This window comes from Papio anubis, chromosome 2 (genome assembly GCF_008728515.1).
Source record: "Papio anubis isolate 15944 chromosome 2, Panubis1.0, whole genome shotgun sequence".
In the NCBI taxonomy this organism is placed as follows: domain Eukaryota; kingdom Metazoa; phylum Chordata; class Mammalia; order Primates; family Cercopithecidae; genus Papio; species Papio anubis.
Genome location: NC_044977.1, coordinates 99,529,613 through 99,537,673, shown reverse-complemented (window position 1 = coordinate 99,537,673; position 8,061 = coordinate 99,529,613). Strand labels below are relative to the sequence as shown.

The 8,061-nt window shown below is 42.0% G+C and overlaps 1 protein-coding gene across 4 annotated transcripts in view; it reads left to right on the top strand.

Moving 5' to 3' along the window:
- The first annotated feature begins 6,926 nt into the window (after positions 1 to 6,926).
- Positions 6,927 to 8,061, top strand: part of CTNNB1 (catenin beta 1) — a 41,048-nt gene continuing 39,913 nt past the window's right edge. For 3 of the 4 annotated variants that reach the window (XM_003894619.5, XM_009201109.4, XM_009201108.4), the window contains exon 1: positions 6,927 to 7,166. The gene's annotated coding sequence lies outside the window, so the exon portion shown is untranslated. The remainder of the gene's footprint in view (positions 7,167 to 8,061) is intronic. The other variant, XM_009201111.4, reaches the window with a different exon arrangement.

The following is an 8,061-nucleotide window of genomic DNA, read 5'->3' as shown; positions in this document are numbered from 1 at the left end:
ATATGTGTCTGGGGGTGCACATACAAAATTATTTTACTAAGAAGACAGTACAATGAAAAATCTTTAGAAATGCTTATGTCAGAAGATAAGCAGCTCATAACCTGCAGTATGATGTGATTATTTAAAACAAGACAAAATTTGAATTATCTCTGTTCTATTAGTTAGCTTTCCTATGTAACAAACCACCCCAAAACAAATTGGCTTACAACAACTACCCTTTTTTAAATTGTTCAGAATCGGCACAATGTCACTTGTACTGACAATCTACGAATAAGGGTTCTGAAAGGTAAGTCATATGAGGAAGGGTTGAAAGAACTGGGATAGGTTTGTATGAAAAGAGAACATTAATAAGAAAAAGGAATATGTGTGTTAGACATGTAGTATCTTTATTTCTTACAGCTTAGTTTCTAATACAATTTATAGTGGACAGAAAAATATCTTGAACGGACAACCCCTTGAAGCAACAGAAATTAAAGTACATTTTTCTTTTCCCAAAATGATTTTATAATTAAAGAACTATATGATTTCAGTGAGTTCCATTTGGTAGAATGACACTGTCAGCTGACATGAAAATTACTAGAAATTCCCAGTGGAGATGTATATATTTCATACTTGTCCACTTTCCTCATTTTTATCAAGGAATTGGCTATTTCTGCCTCTTCTTTTTAAAAGAAAATCAATATGACCTTTGCTTCTTTTTCTTTTTCCCCCTAACTCAAATTCTACAATTGTCAATTCAAAACATGAACAGATTTGAAAACAGATTATGAAGAAAAAGCTTTAGTACAAACAAAAGAAAGATGGAGTAAAATGCATGTCCATCGCTGCATGAGAAATGGTGTGACAAACACGCGGTACCTCTCCACAGAGAATGGTAGTGACTAAGAGCTTTGCCTGTCCACCTAAAAAGAGGATGTGAAATAAAATATATTTTAAAGAAAATCCACGTAAATGCAGTGTCCCTTCTGGGTATAGCTGGAACAGTGTTCTGTTTGAATACTTTTATACCTTCGCTTAGAACTAAAATTCCTCCAAAGTTATACCAAAATGCTGTTAAAATATATGCATTGTATAAGCAACAACTGTATTATAAGATTTAGCATTACATTTTAAGATCATCTAATATAATAAAATTTAACAACCAATAACTTTTAAAATTTGGCCATGATAAAATTTATTTCTTTTGCTTTTTAACAAACAAAAAATTAAGACTGCAATACAAATAAAAATGTCATTTCTTTGGGCAGCATTATTAGGAGAAAAATCAGAAATCACTACATCCTTACCCTAAGAATTTTTTAGACAAGTAGTTAAAAAAAAAACATTCAATCTGTATGTTCTTCTACTTTTCTAGGTCCAAAGTTATTTTTTGCTGAATGGTACAAAATAGAAAATGGACATTTGCTTCTGGCACTGTGACCTTCTCTAGGCCCTGCCCATGTTACTCTGATACAACATATTTCTGGCACACACTTGTGATACAACCAGCAACCACTCTCCTTAAACACTCAACTTGACAGCAGGTGAAAGGGAAGAGAAAATTTTCTTTTGCATCAATAAAGAGTGCTACACTATAAACACACTTTCTTCTTTGATAAGATAGATGATTTTTAAAAATTATTAATTCAGTTAGGTAATTGCTCAACACTTATTTTTTTCCAGTTATACACATGGAAACATGTAATTTTTGTTCTGAAACCAACGAAGCTCATAAATATTATAAACTACTTATATTTTTAAAAATGAAATCTATAGCTTATCCATATGTTTTCCAACTAAGACACAGTATAAAACCTCTATGTTTTAAAATGCCATAGTCTCCATATATACCCACACATACATATACACATCGATGTAACTCCACACTTACCTATTGATGACTTAACCTTTTAGCATGGATTGGTGAGGGGCAGGGGGAAAAGAACTGGGGAGAATTTTTTTTCAACAGGTATATTTACTAAACAGGACATTTTACTCAGTATTTTGTTTTAGTGTGTGGGGGGAATCATAATTGTATTTAGACTTTATATGGCAAGGGTTACTCAGTTCACAGCAGAAGCACCTGCAGCAAATTAATTTGTTGTAGCACATTAATTATCTCATAGCTTCTATTTAGGCTGCAGCTGTTGCTATTATGTTAATAATATTTTTTATTACCACTGTATACAACAGGTTATGGCAATAATAGAAATATCTTTCTCTCTCTTTTTTTGGCTTCTCCCCCCTCCCGTTGTTTCCATTTTTCTATGTCAGAAGGGGAGAATGAAAGAAATTTAGGCAAATTAAGCCCCAAAGCGCACTATAATTTTCTATTTCTGAACTGATTTGTAAGAGAATGGGTAACTGAAATTAGCAAAGAATCACCCCACACAAAGATGGCGCGTGCAGAATTTGTGAAAGCGAAAAAGAAGACGAAGGAGAAGCAAAGAGGGACGGAATACTGCAGTGCTAGGGTGGTGAGTGTTTGGATGGGGGCGGGGAAAATGCTGCAGTTTTCATGAAATAATAAGGTGGGGGAAAAAAAGGCATACAAAGAGTAGGTTTTTCATTGTTTGTAAAATATAAACACAGATGAATTCTGTCTTTGGTTTGTTCATGCTTTTCACTCTGCACAGCAGGGATGTTCTTAAGAAGTTGCCCTCTGCGAAATTTCACTAAATGGGAACCGTGGACCCTGCATGATGGGATTATAATCACACCAGCCACTCCTTTTACATAATTTTTTGTTTAAGATCCAGTAAGACTCCCTGTTTTTAATACATATAAAGCAATAGACATGTATATGTCGATAAACTGAGGGTTTGCGTCCCTATTGCCTAGTGCAAGCTAAAACAAAAAACCGGTGATATCACATCTACAAATCTCAATGGATTCAAAAACAATATGAAAATTTTTAGCTGACAAGAACATGTCTGCTGCCTGCAGTCCCTGCAATAGCTCACCATGTTGCCTACTAACCAAAAGATCAAAAATTATCGATTTCATGGCGCTGCGAGGTCTGGAAAGAAAAGCTACTTTAAAATTTGCATTGTTTAAGAAATGACTTAAAAGAATCATTTTTTTCTGAACACGTTGGAAGGTGAAAATGGCTTGTTTTAATCTTATCCATGATTTACTATAATTCTATTATTTTCAGCAGCTGGAGTCCAGAAATGATTTTTTTCGATGAATTTAGGATTTTGCCGCAGTATACATCTGCAGTCCCAGAATCCTCCGGTAAGTTAATCCTTCTTGCGATGGGAAACGCCTTTAACCTTCTTGTGAATGAAATATCTGCAACCATTTTGAAATTTTTAATAGTGGGGTGTGTGTGTGTGTGCACGTGCGTGTGTTGCGGGTGTGTGTCTCCAAAGCATGATTTCTTAGAAATGCAGCGGTACTTGTGTGAGTTCTTAGAAACATGGAGAAACATATATACCTTTATGTTCTTTGAATATCATGGATGATGACTCCATTGCTTCTCCTTCATACTTTGTATGGTAGCCATTAAAATGTACTTCCTTAGTATGGGAAACCAATGAAGGCCTCGAGAACACATAACTTCAAGCATGTAGGGTGTTCCTGACATAACTGAAGTGACCAGGCCATAGCAACCACCATGGCCATTGCCTCCCGCCACCTTCACCGCCCCTCCCTCGCTCTGCAGTATACATCAGCTGCAAGCTTTCCACAGTGGCTTTCCGCCGAACTTGCCCAGTGGGTTCCTAGATTACTTCTGTGTGCGAGAATAGCCAACCATGTAGTCTGACAAGAGGTATTTACAACTGCTTAGCCTGTTCAGCTGGAAAGAAATCAAAAGATAACACCGAACCCCGAGATGATGTATTACAAATCAAAAGTCCCAATCCATAAATAGCCCACTTGATGAACTGCTAAATGAAAAGCTGATCCTGATTGTTGTCCAGTGTTTTTACATTGTCCTAAGAAATATTTTTAACAAGCCTTCTTGGGGAGTTGGGATTGTTTTTAAATGCATGGAATATTATTCTTACCTTTCTGCTGGGAGAGGAGCCTTTCGAGGGGATTCGGATGTAGAGTCCAAGGGAGACCACACCCTAGTTTCACAGCTTGTTTTCTACCGTTTCTGCTTCTTTTTAAATAGGGTTAACAGATACAATTTTACATTAATTTAAGAGCCTTAATCACATGGAGCCAGTCATCCATTTCCCTCTCTCTAAGGGAAGCTCATTGTCCTAGGTGCTCAATAAATGTTTAATTAATGGATTTGATAGAGTTAAGTAAAAGTGAACGAACCTTCTTTACAATGCTGGCATATTTCTGTGATTTATATTTCTGTCTGAAGTGTGAAATAATCTGGGCTTTTTTTTTTTCTCTTAAAGGTAATCAAAAGCCTCTGTTTTAGGGAAGGGATGCCTTACATTCAGGTTCGATCTACCACTGCTTTATATGCCAGCGGCCTGATAGCGTGAAAAGAAATATCTTCTCTTTTAAACTAGCTGGAGACATTTTTGATTTCTAAGAACACAGCCTAAAAATTAGAACAACTTGTCTGTCGCCATTTTATAAAATTAATTTATGTCAAACCCAGGGTGACTGGTTCTAGAAGGAAAAGGCATAAAACAGATAACCAATTGTTTTTATGAAATGTATTGTCCAAAGTCAATTTAAAAAAATTATTTTACAAAATTACTTATTTTACCAAACTCAGGTATTTTGATAATGTATTTTTCTTTGATTTAATGATAGTGTTTGTCTTCATTACATAGAAGTTATTCATCTCCTATTTTTGGTGAGACAACTAGAACAATTTCTGCTTTATGAAACATGCAAATAAAAATTAGGAGCTATGTTAAATTTAACTTGCTTTAATGCTAGTCAACCAGTAATTCTTCAGTACACTTAATATGATGGGAAAAACAGCAAGCTGCGCTGTTGCAAATTTTACATTTTCTTTAATAATATGTATTTGTTTACGGTGCCAAATGGGATTAAAAATCATAATTCTAAATTTAAAGTATTTAAATTATAGAAAAATGATTCCATTATTTTGATAATGGAACAGAGAAATACAAATACAGAAATGTTTTTATCCTTTAGATCTTCTAATGGTGCAGATATTTCTTAACCAATTTCAAGAGTGCCTTATTCAACAACAAAAAAGCTGCACATAGAAAAAGCAAACATGTTTAAAAAAAAAAAAGGCCCTGTAAAAGTGGTTAATTTGTCGTCTGATTTTTAATATATGACTTTAATCAATTGCATATTCCTTAATTCTCCAAATGACAATTAAAATTAGGAATCAGTACCTGAAAACGCCATTTATACTTTTGAGTTTGTATTAGAAACATGGCTTTGATGAAATGCCTTTTTCGGTTCCTTTTTTTTTTTGAATTGTGACCACAACCAATAGCTATACTTAATTCTACAGAATTAGTAGGAAAGATACAAATGAGAAGGTCTTTCTAGACAATGGATCTCATTGAACATCATCTTACTGTGTACACTTTTTCCACTGCAGTGGCCCACATGTGCTATGGTGACAGACGGCAGTTGGCATTACCACTTACATAGTAAAATATCTTTAAGACAAAAATAAGTTATTTAAAGAATATGCTGGCCCTGAAACATGAGCTATGCTTAAACTACACATCCCACCTCCATGAGTGAATGAATAAATGGGTTTTCTGCCTGCATCTATGTATTAAGACCTATTGTTTGCTTGTATTAATTGTAGTCCTGGGATAAAAGCATAGAGGTAACTTTCACTGTTGCTTTTTGTACTCTCTCCAATGTTTTGGAGGAAAAATAAGCACAAACAATAGGCTTGAGAAAGTGAATCGATCATAATTGTTGCAGCTTTGACAAGCGTCTATTTTGCTGGATTACAATGGGAAACATTTTTCAGTTTATTGAAATGAATTACAAAATGCTTTTAAATAGAAAATTAGTTTAAAAAATTAGAGGCTGCCTAATCGATAGCTTTCTCTATAAACATACTTGTATTTCTCAAATAAGTAATACCGTAAAAATCTTTTTCTCCAAAGAAAAATCCCCACAAATAAATCTATTGATACCTAGTGACAAGTGGAACCAGATAAAAATGGAATCTATAAGAATTAACCTAATTGACAGCGCTCTGGAGCTAATCCATTTCCATTTGTTCACAGTAGGTACTCATAAGGACTTGTTGAATTGCGGGCTTGGCGCCCATTCTACGAAGAGTTTACAGCCTTCGTGAGTGGGGATAGAAGGCGGCTCGGCCCGCTTATTCAGGTTGAAATTCAAGCTGAACAGCCTGCTGAGAGATGGGATCCACCATCCGGGCAGTGGGGGGCTTTGGGGGTGCTGTGAGACTGGTCTGCGACCCAGGTCCAGCAGCGAGTGTGCGGCACAGACCGCAAGGTCGGCGAAGCCCCCTAACCCGCGCCCGGTCAGAGAGCCCACCGGCCGGCGACCGGGCAGCGGCGGCACCCGGGAGCGCCCCAAGCCGGGCGGGCGCTGACCCCGAGCCCCTACTGCCGCCCTGGCCCCGAACTTCCGCCCTCCCAGGACCTGTCCCGTCCACCCCGCGTGGTCCCCGAAGACCAGGGCCGAGGTGCCACCTTCCGCAGGCCGCGGGAAAGGCGCGCAGAGTCCTGCAGCTGCTCTCCCGGTTCGGGAAACGCGGGGGGCGGGGGTGACGGGCTTGGGACAGGGGAGGATACCGGGGCCACGTTCCCCAACCCAGGCCGCGGGGGCCCAGCCTCCCCGACGCAGACCACGGCGCCCTCAAGAGTTGCCCTCAGGTCCCGCGCTGCGGGCAACCGCCAGCCGTCACCCCGGGGAGCGTCCGTAGCGTGCCCCAGTACCCCGCCCCGGCCCGGGGCGCTCAGACGGCGGCTGACTGCTGGGCGGCGCGGGGACTACTTTCCACCGCCCTGTCGCGCCCCGCCCCTTGTCCTCGCGCCGCGGAACGCTCCGCGCTCTGCGCTGCGCCGGTGGCGGCAGGATACAGCAGCTTTTGGACGACTTATAAGAGCTCCTTGTGCGGCGCCATTTTAAGCCTCTTGGTCTGTGGCAGTCGTGTTGGCCCAGCCCCGAGAGCGGAGAGCGAGGGGAGGCGGAGACGGAGGAAGGTCCGAGGAGCAGCTTCAGTCCTCGCCGAGCCGCCACCGCAGGTCGAGGACGGTCGGACTCCCGCGACGGGAGGAGCCTGTTCCCCTGAGGTGCTTGGGCGCTCCTTTCCTTATCCTTCCGGGGCTGCTCCAGCTTCCTCTCGGAGCCAAACTTCGTCGCAGGCGCGCGGTCCGGGCGGCGGGCTGGGAGCCCGGCTGGGCGCAGCCGGGAGGCCTGGGGTTGGGAGTGGGGGGCTCAGGTAGGGGACGGTGGGGGCGGGCCGCGCCCGGGGCGCGGAGGGCGGCGGCCGGGCCCGGGTTCCTGTCGTGCTGCCTCTCGGGGGCCCCGGGGGCATCGCTTGCGGGGAGAGGGTGCCGCGGGGGCGCGTCCAGGAGCCCGGATGGCCGGCGGGGTGGGGGTGGGGGTGGGGGTCTGTGGTTTCCGTCCGGGGCTCTGGCCTTGGCCGAGTTTGGGGGAGGGACCCTGTGCCTTGGGATGCGCCGGGGCCGGGGTGGGGGGCGGGGTGGGGACGGGGGGGCTCCGCCTTCTCAGCTCCTGCGGCGAGTTGGGGTTCGGGCGCTGAGGCAGGGACGCCACCCTAGGTCCCATCAGTCCTGGGGATCGGACCAGTGGACTTTCTCTTAAGATTTCTTCTTTAGTTCTTAAGAATAGAAGTGTTATTTTTTTTTTTAATACCCTGGCTATGTGAGTTTGAATCGAAGCAACTTGAAACGTTAGAGTAACTAAACTCTTAGTGCAGCCGGTGCGATGCGTCAGTAGGGTGTGCACATGAAAAATCCATGTCTTGCACCTATATTTTAGTGTACTGTGCAGGTGAGTGAAAACAGTGGATATGTACTGAGAGTCTTATGGATTTATGGTAGTGGGCATGAGACCCTGGTGAAATAAGAGGGTGGAGGAAGGCGAAGGTGATGGCTTACTGTTTTTTACCAAGTGAACTGCAGGATTCAGCCTCTGACTCAGAACGCTTCGAGAATTTTGTTC